Source organism: Protopterus annectens, chromosome 8.part0 (genome assembly GCF_019279795.1).
Source record: "Protopterus annectens isolate FY-2018-M chromosome 8.part0, PAN1.0, whole genome shotgun sequence".
NCBI lineage: Eukaryota > Metazoa > Chordata > Ceratodontiformes > Protopteridae > Protopterus > Protopterus annectens.
The window spans coordinates 1,712,973,174-1,712,998,791 of NC_056741.1; the positions used below are offsets into that span (position 1 = coordinate 1,712,973,174).

Below are 25,618 nucleotides of genomic sequence, written 5' to 3' on the forward strand. Positions count from 1 at the left end.
AGTGCAAGGCCCCATGCCTAAGAAACAGATGCTTAAGATGGCCGAAGACTTAATTACCCTAATTAGGGGTTCCCCTCCCCCACCTGACAAAAGACCTAGGCGGGAGGAGGGCTACGCTTCCTCTGACCAGGTTTCCATTACCTCAGATTCTTCTGAGGAATAGGAGTACTCTCTTCCCCCGTATGAAGACTCTGATGCTGAAGAGTCTATTCCTTCAGCATCTCCCCCAGAAGACTACTCGTTTGGGGAAACTTTACATACCATGAGGGAACATTTCCACTGGGAAGGCCAGGATTACTCTGATTCTAAGAAAAGGCTCCGAGAGTTCCTCTTACTACCCCAGCACAGACCCCTTGCTATTCCACCTGTGTTAGATGTTGTGGATGATGTTTATTCAGAATCTAGCCTTAACCCAGATTCATTACCTCCTGCACCAGCCAAACCAGACAGATACTGCAGAGTCCCTGACTCACATAAATTCCTATATAAAAGCCCTGTTGCTGACCCAGAAACCATTTCCCAGGGTCCCAAAGGGGTTAAGGCCTCTATTGCTAAAAATCCTGTACCATCTGAAAGGGATTCTAGAGCACTAGACAGATGGGGAAAGAAAGTATATACCTCAGCTACTCTAGCTATGAGGGCCTTAAATTGCCAGTTTCACATGCTGAAATATCAACAATATTTGATGTCTCAATTAAAACAAAAAATGAGCACACATACAGAGCAGCCTGATTACAAGGAAATGCAAGATTTGTTCTATGCAGCACAACAAGTGGGAAAAACGTACTTTGCAATGTGAATTTGATTCATTGGAAGCCTCTAGTAGAGCAGCTGTAACAGGGTCAGTCATTCGTAGGCATGCTTGGTTAAAAGAACAAACTTTACCTGATCATGTTAAAGCAGTTATTGGATGCACCTTTACAGCAGGATGTTTTATTTGGTGTGAAAGCAGAAGAGGTTTTAAAGAAAATGGAGGATAAGGCAAAATCTATGCAGACGGTCAAGGATTTTTTACAGGTTCAACTCCCTCGTTTCAGCAGAAATTGGCCAACCAAAAACTGGTCCTTTCCAACTTCTGACAGACCACAGAGGGACAAATACAGACGCCTAAGTGGCAGAGGTCAGCCACAAGGCTCTTACAAGCCACGACAATGGGGTGCCACAACCCAGAAAGGAGGAGATGACAGGTCTCAAACTATCAGAAGACAATCACAATGACTTACCTCTCAGACTGCCAAGCAAATCACTCTTGGCAGCTCCCTTGGGAGGAAAACTTGCACTTTTTGCAGACAGTTGGCACATCATCACAAAAGACAAACTGGTTCTAAATATTGTGACTCAAGGATACAGGTTCCACTTTCACACTTTACCAAGGATAAAAGGAAAGCCAAACCTGCCATCAAATCAACAGACAGAGGCTCAAAGACAAATTACAGCACTCATGGACATGAGAGCCATTCAACAGGTTCCTACACAGGAGCAAGGACAAGGATTTTACTCAAGACTCTTTCTGTTTCCCAGAAAGGGCAAAGCCTGGAGACCCATTCTGGACCTTTCAATTCTAAACACATACCTGGAAGTACCCATATTCAAGATGCTCACACTACAGCAACTTCTTCCCATGCTGGGCAAGAAGGCTTGGCTAGTAACGCTGGACCTCAAGGAGGCATACCTGCATGTCCCTATCAGACAAAATTGCAGAAGATACCTCCGATTTATAGCAGGTACAACTCATTACCAATTCTCTGCACTGCCCTTTGGCTTATCTACTGCGCCCAGGGTCTTCACAAAATGCCTGGCACCAGTAATTGCATACTGCAGACAAAGAGCAATCCAAATATATCCATACGTGGATGACTGCCTTATTTAAGCAGACAGCAAGGACATTCTTTTAAAACATTTGGCGTTTGTAAAAAACCTACTAAGTTGCCTAGGGAACACAGTAAACGAAAAGAAGTCAAAACTAGTACCCTCACAAGACATAATATTCCTGGGTGCCAACTTAAATACAACGGCCCAGATGGCTTATCTCACGCCAGACAAGCAAGGACAACTGACTCAATACTTCAAAATGATGGCAACAAAGACCCAACTCCCTGCAAGAAAAATTCTACAGGCCTTGGGATTCATGGCATCTTGCATACTACTAATACCATATGCCAAACTGCATATGAGGAAATTACAATGGTACCTGAAAAGCGTATGGACTCAACACAGCCACAGCATGGAAACAATAATACCACTAATTCCCTGCCTTCAACAAGAGTTTCTATGGTGGGCTCAGGCATGTCACCTCAACAAGGGTCAGCCTTTCACCTTGCCCACTGCCAGGCAAACAATGACAACAGATGCATCGGATTACGCCTGGGGAGCACACATGGCAGGACAGTGTATTTAGGGCAAATGGTCTGCAGATCTAATGCATCTCCACATCAATCAAAAAGAGATGCTAGCTGTACAAAATGCCCTAACAGCTTTCAAGGACCTCCTAAATCCAGGACAACTTCTAATAAAGACTGACAACACCACAGTGATGTGGTACATAAACAGACAAGGGGGCACATATTCCTACCCCCTATACAGGCAAGCATGACCTTGTGGAACACAGCACTGACCTACCAAGTTCAACTACAAGCACAATTCCTGCCAGGAAAGAAAAATACATTGGCACACAAACTAAGCAGAAATATCATGGATCCTGACGAGTGGAAACTAGACCCACAAGTATTCACAATGATAACTCAAAAATGGGGGAGCCTAGACATAGATCTGTTTGCCTCCCCCCAAAACTACCAACTGCGAAAGTTTTGCACAAGGACATACCACACACTAGCTTGAAAAGTGGACGCCCTTTCATTCAGTTAGAAAACACTAACAGTGTATGCTTTTCCCTCCACTGCCTCTTCTGGCAAAGGTGCTGCTAAAAGCCAGATTAGAGAGGCCACAAATTATACTCATTGCTCCAGACTGGCCACGCTAACACTGGTATCCAATATTAAGGAACATGGCTCAAGGCCCACCATGGATTTTACCTGAAATTCCTCACCTGCTGACTCAGCAAAACAATCAGATTCTACACAGCCAGCTCAAGACTTAAAATCTGGCTGCATGGCAGATTATCTAAACAACCAGTCAACACTTCTCTCTACAGCTGTTATGGATGTCATTCTGGAGGCCAGGAGACCCAGCACCAGGAAAACCTACTCAGACAAATGGAAAAGATTCTGCGCCTGGAACCAGGCCAAAGGCCAAAATCCTCTTGTCCCAAATATTCCTCGGATTCTGCAATATTTAACTGAGATGTTGCACAAAGGCCTTTCCTTTTCATCTATAAAGATCCACGCTTCAGCTATTTCAGCTCATTACAACACGGATCCTCCTATTTTTTCACATCCATTATTAAGACAGTACCTCAGAGGGGCTAAGAACATAGGACCGCCCCAAAGAGCACCAACACCAACTTGGGACCTCAATTTTGTTTTGGAGAAACTTACACTACCGCCCTTTGATCCAGCCTTTTCAGCTGATATACAGTTTTTATCATGGAAAACTGCCCTGCTGCTAGCAATAACTTCAGCACGAAGAGTCTCAAAGCTACAGGCCCTAGTGGCAGTGGAGCCTTTCATCATTTTTCATCAAGACAGAATCTCTCTATGAACTAACCCTTCCTTTATGCCAAAGGTAGTATCCAGTGTGGCTCTAAACCAAACCATTCATTTACCCACCTTTTATCCAAATCCCCAGAATAAAGGGGAAAGGCTCCTACACTCTTTGGACATTCACAGGCAATTACGTTTCTACTTGGATAAAACAAAGGTTTTCAGAAAATCTGATCAGCTCTTTGTATCCTATGCTGCAGGATTTCAGGGAAAGTCTATATCAAAACAGACCATTTCAAAATGGATAGGACATTGTATCCGTTTCTGCTACACACACCATGGGAAACCTGTACCTGGTAACATTAGGCCTCATTCCACCAGGGCTACAGCAACATCACCAGCCTTCCTCAGAGGGGTACCAACCAAGGATATTTTGGAAGCTGCAACTTGGAGTTCAGTGCACACCTTCACCAAGCACTACCACTTACCTCTATACTCAAAAAGCAGAGCTGGCTTTGCCACTGCAGTTTTGCAGGGCCTACAAGCTTCTCCAAACCCTGTTTAGTACCAACCACTCAGCCTTCGCTTTGGAATTCAACCCAAGTGTGATGACTGCAGCAGTGTAACACGATGAATATAGTACAGTTTTGTACCTACCATAAATGTAGATGTTCGAGTGTTCACACTGCAGTCCAGGTTACCCTCCCACCTTCCCCTCTTCTTACCTGGGTTTTATCTATAGCTCCCTGTTTATACAATCTCTAAGATGTATTTCTATATGTTGTATTTGCTTACAGCTGTAGCTATTGTTTTCTACTTCTGTAATTTACTTAGGATTATGTATTGCCTTCCTATTTGGGGGCACCTGACATCTGAGGCAAGAAAAAATGAAGAAAATGGCGTCGGCTGCCTCTTTTCTACCCCTGTCGCACTGACGTCAGGGAAGAAGCGACAGCAACCGACGCCGGACCAAGACTTTGGCACTCGGGCCGACTGCGGGACCGCCTGACTGCAGATAACCCAAGTGTGATGACTGCAGCAGTGTGAACACTCGAACATCTACATTTATGGTAGGTACATCTACATTTATGGTAGGTACAAAACTGTACTTTTCTCTCCTCTGGTTATTGATTTAGATTCTGAGAAGAGTGTTTCTTATGAAAGTCCCTTAGAAGAATTTTTCTGAAACCATTTCTAGGATGAACAAGTTGATTCAGTGGTTTTATTTTCTAATCCTGGAAATGATTTCAAGTTATTTCTCTGGCAAATACTGTTGGTTTTAAACATGTGGCAAGTGGTAATCCCTCCCCTTCTGATAAGGACGGGAAGGCCTTTGAAAGTTTCTTGAAAAAGTGTATTCTTCTGCCACACTTACTTTTAGAATTCTTAATTGTCAAGCTAACATGTTAAAAGTTTTTGTTTGCCTTTTTTGAGAATGTAAGAAACATGATAGTCATTTTGCCCTCTTCTCAGGAAAAATCTTCCATGAATTCATTACTGCTTCTATATCTCAAGTCACCAAACACACTTTGAAGTGTGGTCATGATTCAGCTGATACCTCTTCCAGAACTGCTGCTACTCAAACTGTCATGAGAAAGTTTACATTATTACATGCTCAAAACTTACCTGAGGATGTTAAAGCTAAAATTTTGAATTCTGCTTTAGATAGGGAGGTTGTTTTTGAACCACCTAATCTTGAAAAGGTCCTGAAAATTTGTGATGAGAGAAGGAAATGATTCAGGGGATGACTCAGATTTTTTTCAGCCTTCCTTTTCTAAGTGTGTTAAAGGTTTTACACTGATCTCCTTTTTATAAAAAACTAAATAAACAGCCATATCAAACTTCTCTGACAAGTAGACATTCAAAAGACAGTGGCAAGGAGGCTGTAAGTAGAAAGGAGGAGGCTGTCAAACAAATGCAGTCCACCAAGTCTGAATGACTATCTGTAGATGGTAACCTCCTTCCCCATCCTGGCAGGTCATAAATCTCCCCTAAAATCGGGCTGTCCATTTCTCTCTTTGGCAGAAGAACATCTCATACAGGTGGGTTCTGAGGGAAAAGTTTTGAAATTATTTATTGTGGTCTCATTTTTTATATCACAAAAACCTGGCATTTTAACAGGGATGTGTACACTTATTTTATATCCACTGTATCTTACTCTATAGGTTTAAAGACCTGTTTTTAGGACGACTGATGAAACCATAAATCATTAGGTGAGTTTTCTAATCCTATAGTAGAAGACACTTCAGGTTTCACACAAACAAGAACCCCCATGTGTTCAGTTTATAATGGTTACTGTGTTTTCAGGACAGATTAGTTATACCCCATTGATTTCAGTGGGCTGTAGTTTGCTTATGAGTTTACAAATGGAGTCTGTCATGGGTGATTTTTCTCGTGTGCTTTTGAGGTATGTTTAATACACACACATACATACACACACACACACACACACACACACACACACACACACACACACACACACACACACACACACACTTTGTTTTATTTTTATGCATTTTGGTAGCATAATGAGAGTAATAGTATGATGGGTAACACCTGTCTTGCCACATCTCCTTGTCCTCTGGTATCGTTTGGGGCATGCCGCATGTATAACTAACATTACCTGACTTCTTTATATCACCCCATTTGGAACAGTTAATCACTTTCACTGCATGCTATGTTTGTGATATGTTTTGTCAGTCATTTTGGTGTAATTACAAAGTTAAGTATAACAAAATTGTACAGAAAGTAGTTAAATTTATATTGTTTCTTGTTTTCTTGACAGGTAATGTCATCTTCATTGAAATCTAGAAACATGTGTCTGTGAGCTGTACCTTTATTGGTTACATAGCAGGAAAGGTCTGGATCCTTTTCATCAGTGAATACCCTTGAAGGACTGTTACTTTTAAAGAAGCAGTCAAATACATTGTGTAGGATAATAGGATCATAGGAAGTTACTAGGCTATTGGCCCTGAGGCCCTTATAAGCCTAGCCAAGAGTTTAGCCCAGCAGAGACAAGGGTAGAATTCCAGGGATGTTTTTTCTATTTCTCATCCAGTTATCCAGGTTGTGCTTAAAAAGGAGTAAAGAAGTACTCTGCTTGACGTGGAGAGGGAGTCTATTCCATAGATGGGAGAGTGTCTGGGACACAAATCTGTCCTGCCAGCAAGTCCTGTTGATGTCACAGACCAAGTTGAGGCCACGTGTGTGGGTTACTCAAGTGGAGCTTGACTTGCGGATATGCGGCAGTCCCATCAAGGCGGGGTCAGAGATCGCCTTGTATGCCATACAGAGGTCACTTCTGAGGAGTCTGTATGAAACAGAGTAGAGGAATAGAGCTTTTAGCCTGTCTGTGTATGGTAGGTGTTTGAAGCCCTGGATCCTCCTGGTGTGGAACATGCTTTGCGAGGTACTTGCCGAATGGGGCATTGTACTCAATAATGGGCCTTATGAGGGAAGAATACAGGGATGTTATGACCTCCTTGTCCCTGGATGAGATACCCTTATGTATGAGGTGGGCCATGTAAAAAGCTTTCAGTACAGTGGAAGCAACATGGTGGTCAAAAGTCAGGCTCCTATCAATCTGGGTGCCCAAATCCCTCATGACTAAGTGTGTGCTTAGAACATTGTTATTAATGTGATAATTTGTGGGGACATCTCTCTCCCCAAATGAGATGATGATACATTTTTTTGTGTTCAGCTTGAGGCCGTGCTTCTGGCACCAGTCATTTGTTTGGATGAGACCCTCTTGGCGGATGTTCACATCACTAGGGGCTTTGATGACAGCTCCTTACTTGCAGTCATCTGCAAACCTGATCAGCCCCACTGTTTTGGCCTGTACCTCAGAAAAGTATATCCCAAATAACAGAGTCCCCAAGACCGAACCCTGGGGTACGCCACTTGATACGGGTCTTCTGCTTGATGTGGCTTCCCCTATTTTGACTAGGTGTGTACTATCAGTGAGACAGTTGGCTACCCATCTGGTAACATATGGATTGATGCCTAGTTGAGAGTTTATCTATTATGCCTGAGTGGGGAATAGTGTCGAAGGCTTTGGCCAGGTCAAGGTAGACAGTGTGCATTGTCTTCCCCTTATCCATGGCTTTGGTGGCTGTCTCAAAGAAGTTGACTAAATTTAACAGACATTACCTCCCTTTGACGAAGCCAAACTGTGTGGGATTTAGTGTTTGGACGTTGCCAATGTCCTTGTTAATGAGGTCCATGATAATCCATTCCATGGCCTTGCAGGTCATGCTAGTTAGGCTGATGGTTCTATAATTTCCTGGATCACCCTTGTGTAAAGGGATGACAGTGCCTGTCCTCTACTCAGCTAGGACAAAACCGGTACTCAGGCTTTGGTTGAATAGGGCATCTAATGGTGCTGCAAGTTCCTGCCTAAGTTCATGTAGGATGCAGCGTGGGATGTTATCAGTTCCCACGGAGGCTTTATTTTTTGCCTTTGAGACTGCAGTGATGACCTGATCCCTAGATATAAGGGGAAGGGGGCAGGTACTGGGAATGTCCTGATTTTAGTGATGGTGAGGGGGACAGAGGGGTGAAATTTTCACTGATTATGTCAGCCAGCAAGTTTACTATATCTACTGCATTTGTATATGTGTTGTCCTTGGCCACCAGTTCTGAACAGATCTGGGTGCTACCTTTGAGATTACAGACATATGTAAAGAAAGCCTTATGATTGTCTCTAGTATGTCTCTAGTAGATGTGACCAATTTGGACATGAAGTTTGCTTTGAAGGATTTCACTAGTGCTCTTATTTGCTTGTTTAGGCTAAGGAGAGATTGCTTCCAATTGGGCATCTGCTCCTTCTTGGTCGTGGACAGCAATTTTTTTTTTCTTTTGTTATAGAGTTTATATATTGCAGATGTCCACCAGACAGGTTTACTTTTCCTCAGTGTCTGAGTGTATGCTTTATTATATATATATAATATATATATATATATATATATATATATATATATATATATGTATATGAAGAAAAACAATGTATTTCTGTAGCACTTCTGTGAGTTTATAATAGGTAGGAGACTATCTCTTCTATCTTTGCCTTTCTGATCATTGCAAGTGCTTGAAGCAGTGCAAGCGGTAACGCAGATCAAGGTACTAGTGCTAGCTTACCATCGATTTGTCAGAAGCAGTGTCTCAGTACAAGTTCCAGCATGTATACCAGCTGTGCAGACGCTAAGCAAGTGTGGATCAAACAAGTAAATGTTTGTCTCTGCCTGTATCTTATCTCCCAGGTTATCTTCCAGATCTGTACTACAGTACTAGCCTTCTCTACCAAGAAAAAGAAAAGGCCACTTTCACATTTGAATTCCTTGAAAGAGGATGATATTTTTACAAACCACAATGATTCTCTTTTGTATATGAACACTGATTTATATTATTATACGAGTCCTTTTTACTAGCTTCCCCCATTAAGGATGTTCTTTTTGGTGAAACTGTTCATTTAATTCAGGAGTTGTACAGTTGTAGAGGAAAGGATGTTTGATCCCCACAAATTAAGTATCATAAATTGAAAATATACCATTAAATAATCTCTACAAAATAGATATTCTTAACTGAAAGGAAATCTAAAATCTCATTCTTGGAATATTCCTTCCCTTCTTGAGTCTGTATATTATTTGACAGTGGAAGTGGATAAGGCTCCAGGTACATAGTTCCCGATCTGTAAAGGATTTATATAATGTGCAGAACTTCTACTTGCAAGTAAACATGTGACTCCAGGTGCTGTTTTCCTTTTTATAGCCAATATCAGAAGAAAGTAACTATACTTCATTTTGCCTAAACTTCTAGAGTGGAAATCAGTTTGACAAGATGGTGTTTACCTCTTCCATCCTGTTATTTAGTACTTACTTAAATGTCTTGCTTTAACATCAGTGTTCTTTTTTGAAACGGTTACTTCTCATTCATTACCAATTTCATCCTATTACATGAGCTCTTGAAGCTGTTCGTCACTGGAGCCAATCTTGGCTGTCGTGTTATAAAGTGTAACTACCATGGACAGATTGTACCATTTGATGTGTGCCTACTTTGGATAGGCTGACATGTTACATTGTATGTGCGCCTGCAGTGAGTAGGCTGTCTTGTTACAATGTGAGCCTACTGTTGACAGGCTGACATGTTACAATGTGTGCTTAAAATGCATAGGTTGTTATGTTATAAAGTGTGCCTACCATATATGGGCTCTCATGTTATAAAGTGAGACAACCATTGATAGGCTCTCTTGTTATGATATGTGCCACAGCTAGATTGTCATGTTACAGTGTGTGCCTGCCATGAATATGTTCTCATATTACAGTGTTCACCTACCATGGATAGATTGTCATGTTACCTTTTGTGCCTACAGTGGAAAGGCTGACGTTTACAGTATGTGCTGACATTGGATAGGCTAGCATGTTAAAAGTGAGCCTACCTTAGATAAGCATTCTTGTTGCAGTGTATTCTTACCATGAATAGCTTTTCATTTTACAGGGTTTGCCTACCGTGTGCCAACCATGGATTGGCTGATATGTTGCCATGTATGCCTGCCATAGATAGGCTGACATGTCACTGTGTGTGCCTGCCATGGATAGGCTGACATGTGGCCATGTGTACCTCCCATGGGTAGGTTGACATGTTGCCATGTATGCTTGCAATCGATAGGCTAATATATTACCATGTGTCCTTGCCATGGATAAGCTGACATGTTACAAAGTGTGCCTTCCACAGACAGGTTGCTATGTTATAAAGTGTGCCTACCATGGATATGCTGTAATGTTAGAAAGTGTTCCTACCATGGATGGACTGTTCATGTTACAAAGTGTGCCTGCATTAGAGAGGTTGTCATGTTACGATATGTTCCTACCATGGATAATCTGTCTTGTTGAAGTGCATACCTAATGTGGATAGGCTGTAGTGTGGCTAGGCTGTCATATTACAGTATGTGTCTGCTATGGATAGGCTTTTCTATTACAGTTTGTGTCTTCCGAGGACAGATTGTGATATTACAGTGTAGGTCTACCATGGATAAGCTGTCTTGTGTATGCGTCTACTATAGATAGGCTTTTCTGTTACAATATGTTAACTTCTGTGGATAGGCTGTGGTATAACAATTTAGGCTATTATTTTACATGCGCCTGTCGTGCACTTGACGATTTTCTAAGGTCTGCTGCTGTAGCTTGTACTATAGGGAGGGATTCTTAACCTTAGGACTTGGCTTCTTTCAGAATGCATGAAGGCTGAGATTCTTCATTGTCTCCATTTGTGCAAAGACCATGTTTGGCTTGTCTACTAAGGATGTACCAGTTGTATTAGTAAAAATGGGAGTTAAGATGCCATTAGAGAAATCAGTGTTGTATCCCATTCTCATCAGTATTCCATTAACTTGGCATAGGAAGATAAGACCCTGGCTATTTCCCTGGCATCCTGGGTTCAAATAATGGTGATAAGAACATGTGAGTAGAGGCAACATATGGCCAAGTAAAATAGATTAAAAAAAAAAAAAAAAGAGTTGCTCATCTCGGGTGAAGGCACCACACTGTAGCCATGATCAAGTCTCACTTCTAGATAGCAACAGGACTGAATGGCTTTTGCCTAAGGAGTGAACATCTGTTTGGGATGGTTGGTTGGAGGGTTTGGCGTTCACCAGGAATCCGTGATATGTAATGTTAAAAATATATTTCTTGAACTTTCTGTTTCCTAAAATACCTTTCTTTAGGAAGCAGCAAGGTACTTGCTGGCAGAAAAATAGAACAGTAAGCAGCAATGCAGAACATTTTGGAAGAGGATTTGGATTCTCCAGCATAGATCGAAGTGAGTCCACACTTTTTTTCCCCTTTAATCATCCAGCTTACCACCCTGTAAGGAGAAGTTTTGTCATATTGCTAGGAGTCTGTATAGAACAATTCTTACAGCTTGGTTCTGCAGATCATTTACAGTGGTAATACTATAGAGTTTTGTCAAAAAGCTGTTCCAGGATCCATACCTTTTAATGTTACCACCACTTTCAGTGATTGATACACCCTAGAGCTAACCTTGGAGTTGTTAAATAGGAAGGCAAATGCACTTAAGTACCAAGTCACCAATAGGTAAATTATTTTATTCAGAGGTCTGTACGACTTCAGAAAAAGGAACTGGACTGTAAAATTTATAGGTTCATAGGTAAATACAAAGCTAGCTGCCCTTGTGGGCCATTTAAGCCTAGCCTATTTTCCTTTTTGTGCTCAAATTAACCTGTACCATTTGGTTAGAGATTGGTCTTACCCATTTCATGGTCGATAATTATATGTTACCCCTAATAAGAATAACTGGGATCATACCATAGATAATTAAAGGGGACACATGCATGGGATAAAACGTTTAGGAGCTGCCTCTGTCCATTAGTAGTACAGAGACAGTCTTGGGATAAATTTTCTGTTTCCCATCCATAGATCAAAGTTGCACTTGAATATGTTGCACTTGAATATGGACAGGGATGAACTTTGCTTTATGTGTGGATGGGGGACCTGTTGCAGAACAGTGGTATTCTATGTGAGATATACCTGTCCCTCCAAACTGATCTGTTGATGTTGCAGAAGAGGTTTAGATCCCTAGAATAAGCATTTCTGATGCCATTTGACTTGCCGATGTGCAATAAATCCATCACTATTGGGTTGTAGGATGCCTTGTATGCCAGACACAAGTCACCATTATAGTAACAGGAATTCTTTCTCTTTCCAAGGTTGAATAACTTTATTTTGACAAAATTGCTCTGTAGTCTGTCTTAAAAACTCTGCTTGCTTTTACATCCCAAATTTCCTGAATGGCACTTTTGTACTTGGTGTATATTAATGCAGATTTATAAGTCTGACCTGCAGTCAAATATTTGAAGTTTTAACTGGACAAAAAAAACATCTAAGCCTCAACCCCTAATGCATTATTTTCGTCATTCCCACTGCTGCTGTGGCATTTTGAGTTTTCCGTCAAGGTAATCGTGACACCCCACCACTGGCAACAGTAATCAAGGAGCCTCAATCCTTAACACTAGCACCAGTGGGGGACTTACATTGGGAGGATGACAAGTACACACACAGTATTTCCAGATGTAACTCTCTGCATCAAATGCACTTTCCCTTAAGAGCACACAGAGACCACAGTCAGTCTGGGGCTGGTTTCTCCCTCTTTCTCCAGACCACCAGTAAGACTCCCCACTGGCACAGCTATAGAGTTGAGATCTCAGCTGAGTGGCCAAGCCAAGACCTCCAGCACCCTCTTTGTCTAACCAGTACTTTGTGTCTCTGCCCAAGTAGCTGACACACACACTCTCTGAAGTATGTTTTACATACACACCTGGGAGAGGCTGGCACAGGTTTACTAGCTATGCCTCCTTCTGCCCAGACTATAAGGTAGATGTTCATCGTGCATACAGCTGCAGTCATAACAGATGGGTTCTTCTGCCGTCAGGCGGGTCCTCGTTCGGCCGAATTCCAAAGTCTAGGTCCGGCATCGGTTGTCGTCGCTTCTTCCCTGACGTCAGTGCGACAGGGGTATAAAAGAACCAGCCGACGCCATTTTCTTCAGTCTTTCTTGCCGCGCGGTGCCCGAAGCAGAAGCAGTTCGCAAGTGCCGGTCGGCCAGTTCCTGAAATTATGAAAATTTTGCAACCGAAGTCTTCTTGAAAGCTAAGTACCCCGTTGGGGAAACTTTTCTTGCCTCAGACCAATGTCAGACAAAGTTAATAATTGTATTTCATGTGGGAAGCAAATACCGCATAAGGATTTTCATTCCATCTGCATTCCTTGCTTAGGCCCAGACCATGACGTCTCGGTCTGTCGTTTTTGTGCTAAATTCAACAAACACACCATTAAGCGTCGGGCGGAGTTCGCCCAGCACTATTTTGGCAAAAAAATTAACTATATTATGTCGTCGGATATTCCGACTCCAGTTTTGTCTAAAAAACGCAAAGATAAGGACCGACACACGAGGTCCGCGGCCTCTACCGACACCACGCCAAAGCCGACTACAGGTGGTCCGGTTCTCAGCGAGGCACCTACGCAGCCCCTGCCTACCAACGACACTTCATTGGCGGTGTCTTCTGTGCCCGAGGTCGCAGGCTCCTCGGCCCACACCCCGACTACAGATACCAAAGCCACTCTTGGTGGTGAATCTCAAAATGTAGACAGGTCTGCCTCCTCTCAAGGTGTCTTCAGACCTTCCTCTTCTTTTTCCATCAAGGCTTTCACTAAGTCTAAAGCAGCCATGCATTCTAAGAGACAAGCTACACAGGGCCCTTCTCCAGGCCCCATGCCTAAAAAACAGATGCTTAAAATGGCTGAGGATTTAGTTACTCTTATCAGGGGTTCTCAACCCCCACCCCCCCGGACAAAAGGTCCAGAGTGGAGGAAGAATCCCCCTCCTCTGACCAGGCCTCCATTATTTCAGAGCACTCTGATGTACAGGAACATTCTTACTCCCCTTTTGAAGATTCTGATGCAGAGGAGTCCATTCCCTCTGTCTCCCCCCCCAGAGGATTACTCATTTGGGGAAACCTTGCATACCTTGAGGGAACACTTCCACTGGGAAGGCCAAGAGTACTCAGATTCCAAGAAAAGGCTTAGGGATTTTCTCTTGCTACCTCAGCACAGGCCTCTGGCTATACCTCCTGTCTTAGACATACTAGATGATGTGTACTCTGAGGCCTGCCTTAACCTGGATTCTTTACCTCCAGCCCCAGTCAAGCCTGACCGGTACTACCGGGTTCCTGACTCACACCAATTTTTATACAAAAGCCATGCGGCTGACCCAGAAACTATCTCACAGGGCCCCAAGGGAATTAAGGCCTCCACTGCTAAAAATCCATTACCTTCCGAGAGAGATTCCAGATCCTTAGAAAGGTGGGGAAAAAAGGTATACACCTCGGCCACCTTAACCATGAGGGCATTAAACTGCCAGTTCTGTATGCTAAAGTACCAACAGTTTCTGTTATCACAGTTGAGAAGCAAAATGTCACGACCTGAACAACCAGACTTGAAGGAGTTGCAGGATTTGATGCATAGTGCAGAACAAGTGGGTAAACATACCTTGCAATGTGGTTTTGATGCTCTAGAGGCCTCATGTAGAGCTGCTGTTACAGGATCAGTCATACGTAGACATGCCTGGCTCAAGGAGCAAACCTTACCAGATCATGTCAAAGCTAAATTACTAGATGCCCCTCTACAAAAGGATGTATTATTTGGTGTTAAAGTTGAGGAGGTATTAAAGAAAATGGAGGAAAAGGCTAAATCAATGCAAACAGTGAAAGATTTTCTACAGGTACAACCTCCACGTTTCAGTAGAAATTGGTCTTCCAAAAATTGGTCCTTTCCAGCCACGGACAGACCCCAAAGAGGTAGATACAGGCGCCCGAGGGGCAGAGGGCAATCTCAAGGATCGTTTAGAGGCAGACAATGGCAAGGTCCTACACAAAGAGGTGGTGAGGATAGTTCGCAGCCATTCAGAAAGCAAGCACAATGACTTTCCCCTTTGCATTCCAAGCAAGGCTCAAATGGCAGCACCCTTAGGCGGAAAACTGGCATTATTTTCAAAAAATTGGACATTATAAACAGAGGCTACAGATTCCATTTTCACACCCTTCCAAAAATGAGAGGCATGCCAAACCTGCCACACAATCAAAGGGCAGAGGCACAAAGACAAATTTCAGATCTCATGGACATGAAAGCTATTCAAGAGGTACCTACTCACGAACAGGGTCAAGGTTTTTATTCCAGACTATTCCTGGTATCAAGGAAGGGAAAAGATTGGAGACCTATTTTGGACCTATCCATCCTAAACACATTTTTACTCGTACCAAAATTCAAGATGCTCACATTACAGCAGCTTCTTCCCATGCTGGGCAAGGAGTCTTGGCTGGTAAAATTGGACCTCAAGGAGGCATACCTGCATGTCCCAATCAGACAAAATTGCAGAAGATACCTCAGATTTCTTGCAGGTTCAACCCATTATCAATTCTCTGCATTGCCCTTTGGCTTATCTACTGCGCCCAGAGTATTCACGAAATGCCTGGCATCAGTAATTGCCTACTGCAGACTTCAAGGGATACAAATATACTCATATTTGGATGACTGCCTGATCCAAGCAGACAGCAAGCACATACTTTTGAAACATCTGGCTTTTGTAATAATGTTGTTGAATTCTCCGGGATACACAGTCAACAAAAAGAAATCAAGGCTAATACCCTCTCAGAAAATAATTTTCCTGGGTGACAACTTGGGCACAAACACCCAGATGGCCTACCTCACGCCAGAGAAGCAGGGGCAACTAACTCAATACTTCAGAAAACTAGCACATTTCACCAGGCTGACTGCAAGGAAAATCCTGCAGGCTCTGGGATTCATGGCATCTTGCATCCTACTAATCCCATGTGCAAAGCTGCATATGAGGAAACTTCAATGGTACCTGAAAAACCTATGGTCTCAACACAGCCACAGTTTGGAAACAATAATACCACTAATTCCATGTCTTCAAAAGGAATTTCTGTGGTGGGCTCAAGCATGCCAAACAAACACAGGTCTCCCATTCTGCAAGCCTCAAGCAAATCAAGTCATCACAACAGATGCCTCGGACTACGCCTGGGGGGTGCACATGACAGATCGGTGCATTCAGGGCAAATGGTCCCAAAAAGAAATGCACCTTCACATCAATCAAAAGGAAATGCTAGCAGTAATAAATGCTATTATAGCTTTCAAAGACCTTCTGCATCCAGGTCAACTATTGATAAGAACAGACAACACCACAGTAATGTGGTACATAAACAAACAGGGAGGAACCCATTCATACCCCCTATGCAGGCTGGCCATGTCACTTTGGAACATGGCTCTGGAATTACAAATCGAACTTCAAGCACAGTACTTGCCAGGCAAGGAAAACATGCTGGCAGACAACCTAAGCAGAAATATGACAGATCCACACGAATGGAAGTTGCATCCTCAAGTTTTACAGAGATAATTCAAGCATGGGGAAGGCCAGACATAGATCTCTTTGCCTCCCACAAAAATCACCAATTGACAAAATTCTGCTCAAGGACTTTTCATCCACAGGCCTGGAGAGTGGACGCTCTCTCTTTCAGTTGGACAACAATGACAGTTTATGCCTTTCCACCTCTTCCTCTGCTGCCCAAAGTTCTATTAAAAACCAGAGCAGACAGACCAAAGATGATTCTCATTGCTCCAGACTGGCCAAGACAGCACTGGTACCCATTCCTGAGGAGCCTGACGCATTCCTCTCCATGGACCCTACCTCTAATGCCTCTTCTTCTGACACAGCACAGCTTCAAAACTCTTCATAGTCAACTGAAAACACTCAATCTGGCTGCATGGAAGATTCCTTAACATCACAACAGACCCTACTCTCCAAGGAGGTGCAGGATGTCATTTTGGAGGCCAGAAGGCCATCTACTTGAAAAGCATCCTCCGCAAAATGGAAACGGTTTTGTGCCTGGAATGAGAAAAAGGGCCAGAATCCTGGAAAACTGAATTTACCTCAAATATTACAGTATCTAGCTGAGCTGCTAAGCAGTGGACTTTCATTCTCCTCCATCAAAATCCATGCCTCAGCCATTTCTGCAGAATACAACACTGATCCACCTTTATTCTCTCACCCCCTCTTAAGACAGTTCCTCAGAGGGGCTAAGAATATAAAACCCCCAAGGAAACAACCAATACCTGCTTGGGACCTCAATTTCATTCTAGAAAAGCTGACCTTGCCTCCTTTTGAGCCAGCTGCCTCAACAGATTTGCAGTATTTGTCCTGGAAAACAGCTTTCCTTCTGGCTATCACCTCAGCTCATAGGGCATCAGAACTACAAGCCCTCATGGCTGTGCAGCTCTTTATCATCTTCCATCAGGACAGAGTTTCCTTACGAACCAACCCGTCCTTTATGCCAAAGGTGGTATCCAGGGTAGCTTTGAATCAGGCTATACACTTACCTACCTTTTACCCTAATCCTCAAAACAAAGGGGAGAGACTACTACATTCCTTGGACATCCACAGACAGCTGTGTTATTATTTGGACAGAACAAAGCCTTTCAGAAAATCAGAACAGCTCTTTGTGTCCTATGCTATAGGAGCTCAAGGGAAGCCAATTTCCAAACAGACAATCTCAAAATGGATAGCCCACTGCATACGCTTTTGTTACTCTTTTCATGGTAAAACTGTACCTGCAGGCATCAGATCTCACTCCACAAGGGCCACAGCTACCTCTGCAGCTTTCCTCAGAGGAGTTCCTACCAAAGATATTTTGGAAGCAGCCACTTGGAGTTCTGTGCATACCTTCTCCAAGCACTACCACCTACCATTATACTCCAAAACTAGAGCAGGCTTTGCCACTGCAGTCTTGCAGGGCATCCTGGCTCCTCCTAGTTCCACCTAGTGCCTACCACCCCTTTCTTAGCTTTGGGATTCTACCCATCTGTTATGACTGCAGCTGTATGCACGATGAACATAGTACAGTTTTGTACCTACCATAAATGTAGATGTTCGAGTGCTAATACAGCTGCAGTCCAGGTTTCCCTCCCTCCTTCCCCTCTTGGTACAGGCCTATTGGCTAACACCTCCTCATACAACCTGATTGGGGTATTCATTTATGGTGTATTTGCTTGCAACTACTGTATTTTGATTATATTGCATTGCTTTATTACACAAATTTATGTATTGCCTTCCTTCTGGGGGCACCTGACATCTGGGGCAAGAAAAACTGAAGAAAATGGCGTCGGCTGGTTCTTTTATACCCCTGTCGCACTGACGTCAGGGAAGAAGCGACGACAACCGGCGCCGGACCTAGACTTTGGAATTTGGCCGACCGAGGACCCGCCTGACTGCAGGAGAACCCATCTGTTATGACTGCAGCTGTATTAGCACTCGAACATCTACATTTATGGTAGGTACAAAACTGTACTTTTTGACTGCCACCAGCTAACTCCTTATCAGCTACTTTAAGGCCTTTAACAAAGAGTGTCCAATCTTGCTGTGTAATGTTACTGTTAATACCAATGGTAGTTTGACCAAGAGCAAGCTTGTTAGGAGTGGCCTACACAGAGTCGCCAAATAAATATGCAAGTACTCTCAGAACTTAAATATGTCTCACAAATATCAGCTACAATGAAAGGTTTAAATATATTTAATAATAAATAATAAAAGAACAAGAAACTACTCAATGTATAATCACAGTAACATCAGAGTTCAAAATCACAGGAAATATTTAAAACAACATTGCAGAACAGTCTCAAATATCTAAAGGAAAACATCTAAATTAAGTTTTGTTGTATTCCTGACTGTATCTAGGAATTGCTCTAGCCTAGTTAACTTACTTACAGAGCAAGCAAGGTAGATGTGGTAAGTGGGTTTTCCAGATGATGATATCAGTTCAAAGAAAAATACAGGCTGCTCAGTCTCTCAGATTTCTTAAATTAATATCTCAAATATTACTGCTAGAATAGCTTGCAGGATGTCATCTCTTATTGTCATCTAGACCTTTGTTCCAGTTTCCAGTGTTGAAATATATACATCTGAACAGTTGCAGTAGTGCAGGTACATTTCTTTTCTAATCCAGTAGGGTATACTGTGATTACATTTTTAGTTCAATACTTTACAAACCCTTTTCAACAGACACTTCTGTACCAGCAGTTTGATATCCACATAACATACAGTTCTAATACATTTGTAACACAGCAAAATGTACTGTTAGAAAGGACTCCAGATGCCACACATAAAGTAAATCAACTGTTTTATTTAAGTGCTTTTCCTCCCACTTAATTGTGGGACTTCTTCAGATAAAACTAACTCAAATCAGTATCTATTAAATTGTCAAGAAAAAGAACAATATATATATATATTTGATGGTATTGTGGAACAAATGGTGTACAGTATTCACAAGCAGGCATGTTGTAGTGATGTTTTTCACTTTAATTTTTCTTAGTGATTCTAGTGCCTGTATTTTATCACATTGAAGGTTATTGTATGTTGTGAACTATTAGGGTTTAAGGGTGTGTGTGTGTGTTTGTGTGTGTGTGTGTGTGTGTATATATATATATATATATATATATATATATATATATATATATATATATATTTGCATTTGCTGCTGTATTTATTTTAGAGTTTGTTTCATGTACAAATTATATAATATACATTTTATTGAGTATATATACATATTTTTTAACAGTTCGTATAACTTTGTAAAAGTTTATACTTTTTTAAAAATGTTTATCTTAGCTAGGGGATTTTTGAATGTGTTTAGTGAACACCAATTAGTGAACCTTAATTAACTCAGTTCATTGTTAATAAGATAGTTTTGTGTATTGGTGGTTGAGGGCACATGACTTCTTTTTCTTGACAATTTAAAAGATACTGATTTGAGCAAGTTTTATCTGAAGAAGTCCCACAATTACGTGGAACAAAAAGCACTTAAATAAAACAGTTAATTTTCTTTCTGTGTGACGTCTGGAGTCCTTTCTGACAGTACATTTCGCTGTAGCAGTTTGTTCTTGTTTTCTGAGTTCTTTGTGTCAGTACATTTATAACACAAGCATCTTACATGAGGCATATGGACATTCACAAATGTCACCTAACCATTTACAAAATTCCAGACAGCTGTGCTGGCAGTATCTCCTTCCCTTTCTCTTCCTGGACAGCTGATTGTCTGAACATGTCCTGAGAGGGAAACCTTTGGCTGTCACAGAAAGTGTGTGTTCAGTCTTTTTCTGCCAGACAAAGAAGAAAGTCTTCTGACTCTTCACAGGATCCAGTGTTGAATTTTTTTTCTGGGTTACTGCTCAGGTAAGCCCCATTTGAAGGCTGCCTTTCTCTTTAGATCCCCAGTCAAATTTTTCCAGACAGACTCTTCAGTTTTTGTTTGGGGAGCAGAGTCCATAGGAGTTAAAGAGCATGTCTTGTGAGGTCTCCAGGATATGCCAGAGGACATAAACATAAAAGAGATGTTGACAGTTATTCCTGCCTTATAAGTTCTTCAACAAGTATAGATTCTGCGTTCTGCTTCCTCTTCTAGTGGTTGTAGACAACACTACATGATATAGTACCTGAACAAGCAAGGGACTACATGGTAATACTACCCTCTTTTCCAGTTGGCAGTGATGGCATGGGATCTTTCTCGGTGGCATTTTCTAATCTTTCAATCCTCTTAAATTCCATCAGAACAAAACACAGTGGAAGATAGACTAAGCAGATCCTGGACAGACCCACACGAGTGGAAGCTCCATGTAGAAGTTGTCCAGGAGTTGATACAGATGTGAGGAACACCTCAAGTAAATCTGTTCACCTCTTTCAAAACAGACCACCAAAAAAATTATTTTCAAAACATCCTTGCCACTATACTTGGAAGACAGACTCTCTATCCTTTAATGGTCAGGTTGTTCATGTATGCATTTTCACCCTTTGTAGTAATTCCCAAGATACTTCTAAATATTCAGAAAGAATTACCAAGGATCATTGCAGAAACCTCCTTGTGGCCCAGGCATAGTTGGCTGTCCCTTTTAATGAAATTCACCATGTGCAGTTACCCTAGGCTTACTCGCAGATGGGATCTGCTCACATAGAATTGGGGTGAATGGGACACCCCAACTTAGAACAGCTGCAACTGACAGCCTGAACGATTCAGTTATGATACATTTTAGGCACTTGTTCCATGACTATGTTCAGCAGGTATTTAAGGAGGCAAGACAGCCTGCAACTAACAAATCTTAGAAGTGGAAGAGGTCCCAAAACGGTTTTGACCCTTCTGGCTTTGAAATATATGTGCAAGCTACTTAGAGATGGCTTGTGATGTGCTTCTATCAAAGTGAATATCACAGCATTCTCAGTTTGCCAGTGGACCCCCCCCCCCTCCTTCGTCTCTTTATGTGGTCATACAGTTTATGAAAGGAGTGTGTTGCATGTGAGACCCCCTCAAAAGCAAATTCCTCCTCTGTGGAATCTCAACTTTCTTCTTGAAAAATTGACCTTACCTCCTTTTGATCCTGCCTCTCAGGTTGATTTACAGTTCATTACTTGAAAGATTGTTTTACTGATTGCTCTGTCATCTGCAAGGTGAGTCTGTTAAGCTGCAAGCTGTCATGATGAGTCAACTCTATGATTTTTCACAAGGATAGAGTTGTGTTATGCATTAATCCATTATTCTTGCCTAAAGTTGATTTTGAATTTACTCTTCACTCAAGTCATCAATCTCCCAGTGATGTCCTTCAAGAATGCAACTGCAGTCATAACATGTGGGTTGTCCTGCCTCAGGCAGCCCTCAGTCGGCCGGATTCCAAAGTCTGGGTCCGACGTCGGCTGATGTCGCATTTCTCTCCGACATCAGAGCGGCTGGAGTATATAAGCATCAGCCGACGCCATTTTCTTCAGTCTTTCTTGCCACGCGGTGCCCGAAGCAGAAGCAGTTCGCAAGTGCCGGTCGGTCAGCTCCTGTATTCTACGATACCGAAGTCATCAAAAAAGCTAAGTACCCCGTTGGGGACCTTTTCTTGCCTCAGCCGATGTCAGAAATTACTGATAAAGTTAACAATTGTCTTTTTTGTGGTAAACAAATACCTCATAAGGATTTCCACTCTTACTGCCTCCCTTGCCTGGGCCCAGACCACGACGTCTCGGCCTGTGTAGCCTGTGCTCGCTTCAACAAGCGCACTCTCAGGCGCCGGGCGGAGTTCGCTGAAGATTTTTCGCGATAAATTTGCTTACACCATGCCGCCGGATCTTCCGACATCGCAAACTCTCAAAAGCAAAAGACCGGGACCGACATCCTCGCCCACGTCTACCACCGACTCCACGCCAAAACCTAGCGAGTGCTCCGGTTCCCTCTGAGACAGTCTCTCCACCGCTCGAACCGAAGACACCGCATTACCGGCGACTCCGATTCCAGACATTACTCCGGCGCCAGTTATAGATTTTCCTCCGGATACGAAACCGAGGAAATGCCCGAGACCATTGCTGTAGACAAGGTCACTCCTGCACGTGGAGCTGCCAGGCCTCCTATGGCCATGTCTATTAAGGCCTACACTAGGGCTAAGGCAGCCAGCAAAACAAAGCATATTACTTCTAAATCCTTACTTCAGCCGACTCCGGAGACACAAATTATGTCCATGGCTGCTGATTTAATTTCCATGATTAGAGGTTCACAGACCCATCCTGAGAGAGCATCCCAGCCTCCTCCTGATAAAGGCCCGGGTTGAACCCTCTGACCCTACTCCTTCAGATGAAGACTCTGAGGGCTCTGTCCACTCTGATAGCCAGGAAGAGCTCTTCCAGACCTATGAGGACTCGGATGCAGAAGATTCCATACCTTTGGCCTCCCCTCCTGAGGATATTTCTTTTGGGGAAGTTCTGCACACCATGAGGGAACATTTCAAGTGGCAGGGCCAGGAATATTCTGATTCCAGGAAACGCCTTAGGACTTTCCTTAAGAAGCCTCAGCACAGACCCTTAGCTATTCCTCCTGTACTTGATGTTCTGGATGATTTGTATTCTGATTCTAGTGCTACCCCTGATTCTCTCCCCCCTGCCCCAGCCAAGCCAGACAGGTATTACAGGGTCCCAGAAACTCATTCCCATTTATTCAGGGCCCATACTGTTGATTTGGAAACTATTTCACAGGGGCCTAAAGGAGTTTCAGCCTCCACCTCAAAAAATCCTTTGCCCTCCAACAGGGAAGCAAGGTCATTAGAGAGATGGGGTAAAAAGGTTTACACATCCACTACCTTATCTATGAGAGTTTTAAATTGCCTTTTTCATATGTTCCAATATCAGGATTATCTCTTAGAAGATTTACAAAAAACATTAGCTTCTCCTGATCCTTTAGACAGGAAGACTTTGCAGGAAGCTGTACATAACACTCAGCAAGTAAGCAATCACTTCCTGCAGTGTGGATATGATGCACTGGAAGCTTCATGTAGGGCAGCTATGACAGGGGCAGTGATGCGTAGACATGCTTGGTTAAAAGATCAACCTCTACCAGATCATGTAAAAGCAAAACTTCTGGATGCACCTTTGGAAAAGAACAAGCTTTTTGGTGCAAATGCTAAGGATGTGTTAAAGACCATCGAAGAAAAAGCAAAATCAGTTCAAACTGTAAAGGATTTCCAACAGGTTCAACCCCCCAGATTCAGTAGGAATTGGCCTTCAAAAAACTGGTCCTTTCCTAATCCAGAAAAGTTTCAAAGGGGTAAGAACAGACGTGGCCGAGGAAGAGGCCAATACAGAGGCCCTTACAGGGAACATCAATGGCAGCCAGGAAACCAAAGAGGTGACGCAGGGGTTTCTCCTGCCCAACAACCACAATCTCAATGACTTTCCTCTACTACCGCCTACCAGGGAACAACTAGAAGCTCCCTTGGGCGGGAAATTATCTCTGTTTGCTGAAAACTGGCACAGACTGACAAAGGACAAATGGATTTTGGACATTATAGACCGAGGGTACAGGTTTCATTTTCATACCTTACCAAGAAAACAAGGCATGCCAAATCTACCACAACATCAAAGGGCAGAGGCTATCAAGCAAATCACTCTGCTAACTCGAATGAAAGCAATAGAAAGAGTTCCACAACAAGAACAAGGACAGGGGTTTTACTCAAGACTGTTCCTTGTTCCAAGAAAAGAAACTCAATGGAGACCAATACTGGACTTGTCCGCATTAAACACCTTTCTCATAGTACCAAAGTTCAAAATGCTGACTCTACAGCAACTCCTTCCCATGCTGGGCAAGGAGTCGTGGCTGATTACTCTGGACCTCAATGAGGCATACCTGCATGTCCCTATCAGACACAGCTGCAGAAGATACCTCAGATTTCTTGCAGGGCCAGAGCATTATCAATTCTCAGCATTGCCATTTGGCTTATCTACTGCGCCCAGAGTGTTTACAAAATGCCTGGCTTCAGTAATTGCTCATTGCAGGCTCCAGGGTATACAAATTTACCCGTACCTGGACGACTGCCTCATACAAGCGGACGACAAATTGATGTTGACAAAAATTCTGGAATATGTCATACGATTACTTCAAGCTCTGGGATACACAGTCAACTTCCAAAAGTCAAGATTGCAGCCATCCCAGCAAATAATCTTCTTAGGAGCCAAACTAGACACAGCCTCTCAGATGGCTTACCTGACAGAAGACAAGCAAGAGAAGTTAACTCAATACTTCAAAGGTTTAGCAAAACTCACCCAGATGACTGCAAGGAGATTCCTACAGGCCCTGGGTTACATGGCATCCTGCATTCTACTGGTTCCATTAGCAAAATTACACATGAGAAAGCTTCAATGGTACCTAAAAAGCATTTGGTCTCAGCACAGCAACAACTTGGAGACAATCATACCACTCATTCCATGCTTACAAAAGGAATTCCTATGGTGGGCCTCGGTGAGCCAGGAAAACACAGGTATGTCATTCAAAAAACCACCGATAACACAGACCATGACTACAGACGCCTCAGACCTCGGATGGGGGGCGCACATGGAAGGCAGGTGTATACAAGGACAATGGTCTCCAAAGGAAACACATCTGCATATAAATCAAAAGGAAATGCTGGCAGTAATGCATGCTATCGAGGCTTTTCAAAACCAACTCCAGCAAGGTCACTTAATGATACGGACAGACAACACCACTGTGATGTGGTACATAAACAAGCAGAGGGGCACCCACTCTTACCCCTTTGCAGACTGACAATGCAGCTTTGGGAGAAATCACTGAGTCTAAACATCCAGTTACAATCACAGTTTGTTCCAGGAAAAGACAATGTGTTGGCGGACAGCCTAAGCAGGAATTTCACAGATCCACACGAGTGGAGGTTACATCCGAAGGCTTTCAGACAACTCACTTGACATGGGGCAAGCCAGAAGTGGACCTATTTGCCTCTCACCTCAATCATCTCCTACCAAAATTTTGCACAAGGACATACCATCCAAAGGCTTGGAAAATAGATGCTCTTTCATTCAACTGGAACTCCCTAGCAATCTATGCATTCCCACCTCTGCCACTAATGACC

The 25,618-nt window shown here is 42.8% G+C and overlaps 1 protein-coding gene across 1 annotated transcript in view; it reads left to right on the plus strand.

Annotated features, from left to right (window-relative positions):
* Positions 1–25,618, plus strand: part of MLYCD (malonyl-CoA decarboxylase) — a 1,175,690-nt gene that overhangs the window by 271,921 nt on the left and 878,151 nt on the right. The gene's annotated exons all lie outside the window — the stretch shown is intronic.